Here is a 1,883-nt window from a genome sequence, read left to right as displayed (position 1 = left end):
ACCATCCGCATTTTTTAGGAGTTCTCTGTCTTTCCTGGCTGCAGACTGCCTCTCAGCTGAACCTCCCCAGCTTGATCGGGCTGATTGTTACCAGTTTCAGCTGCTCGCCCCTATCTGCTCCGGGATAAAGCACCAACACGTCCGTCTAAGCCTCCGCCATTTTTTTCCTCTCCTAGAGCTTTTACCTATGTCCCACATATCTCATTTCAAACATTCTTTTTCTCTGCTCCATTTTGTTTCTCCTCAATTGACTTGTCTTCCTGTTCATAAATTTCAGTTTCTATGTTTATCTGAACCGCTTTATCCATTTGAGTCATTGTTTAAACAATGATTCAGAGATTCTGGTGAAATTCTCCATTCCTTCCTGTATTTTCACATACTTTCTTAAACTTCCATAAACTTTTAAATTTTAGAATAGTTTTAGATTTACAAACAAGTTGAAGAGATATCAGAGAATTCCCATGTACTCCACACCTAGTTTCCCTGATTGTTAAGGTCTTACATTATTATGATACTTTGGTCACCAACTTCTAGCTTTTCCTCTTTCACTCCCTCATTACTACAATTTCCACCTATCTGTGATTCTACTCTTCCCTTACCAAGGTAGATTCCTCAGAACACGTTATGAATGCCACTCCTGAAATTCCACATCCCACTTATATTACAGATGAAAATAGACTCGCTTAAGAATTAAGAGATAGTCAGTGGCAAGAAGTGGACAAAACCCAGTAAGCGCTATTACCAACTCAATATTCATTTTACTAAACAACAAAATAAAGATTTCTAGTTCAACATAAACTTCTTTTAAAACTAAAATTTAACAGGTAAGAATTCAAAATTCCTACTCAACTTAATCCACTAATTATCTTACCTGATACATCTATTACCATAATTATTACTACTTAAGTCAAAGTCACAATTATGTACTTAGTTTCTTAGATACTGGTGGAGGAAGACTGATTTCAAAACTTTCTGTTAAAAATCTGCAAAAATTAGCCATTGTTGAGAAAACAGAAGAGAACAAACGTATAGATACATTGTGGAAAAAATATATATGAACATACAATTTCTATTATGATTTTCAAATACTATTACCATGATCCTTACTATTTAAATTCCCAATATTTTATATGGTATAAACAAAGAAAAATGAGAAAACAAAACAGTACATGTAAAAATACCACAACCTGTAAATATTACCTCTCCAATTCAGAGGATAACAAAAAACTTGTTTAAAAGTGAATATTACCATGGTTCATGGTACCAACAGGGCACATATACCCAGATTGCAGGTTTGATCCCTGGTTCGTGTGGGAGGCAACCAATTGTTGTTTCTCTCTTATATCGATGTATATCTCTTATATCAATGTTTCTCTCATTCTCCCCCTTCCTGTCTCTCTAAAAAAACAGTAAGAGGGAGAAAAAAGATGGCGGCTGGCAGGACGGAGGTGAGGGAGAGGAAGTGAGTGAGTGAGGGGATGAAAGGAGAGTGTGTGGATGTGTGTGAATGTGCGTGGATGTGTGTGTTGTGTGTGTGAGTGAGTGAGTGAGTGACAGTTAAATCCAGCAGGAGCAGCAGCGGCTGGCAGACCAGGCTCTCTAGGACAGGGAGAGACTACCACCGCTGCAGGCACTCCCCGGACTGCGGGACTCGAGCACAGAGCCCTCGCCATCTTGAAGCGGGGGGAGAGCGGCCTCTTTTAGGAACTCATCAGCACCACCACCCAGACAGGCTTTGGACACTGCCCCCGACCCAGCAGCCACTCCAGCCAAAATCCTGCTGCCCCACCCACAGACCCACGGACCCTGGGACATCCACCTCCAAAGGTGCAGCACTCCCGCAGCAGTAAGTGCAACATCCCCCCTCCCCAGCACCAGAATTC

This window comes from Myotis lucifugus, unplaced genomic scaffold, assembly GCF_000147115.1.
Source record: "Myotis lucifugus unplaced genomic scaffold, Myoluc2.0 scaffold_390, whole genome shotgun sequence".
Taxonomy (NCBI): domain Eukaryota; kingdom Metazoa; phylum Chordata; class Mammalia; order Chiroptera; family Vespertilionidae; genus Myotis; species Myotis lucifugus.
This window is presented reverse-complemented; position numbering follows the sequence as displayed.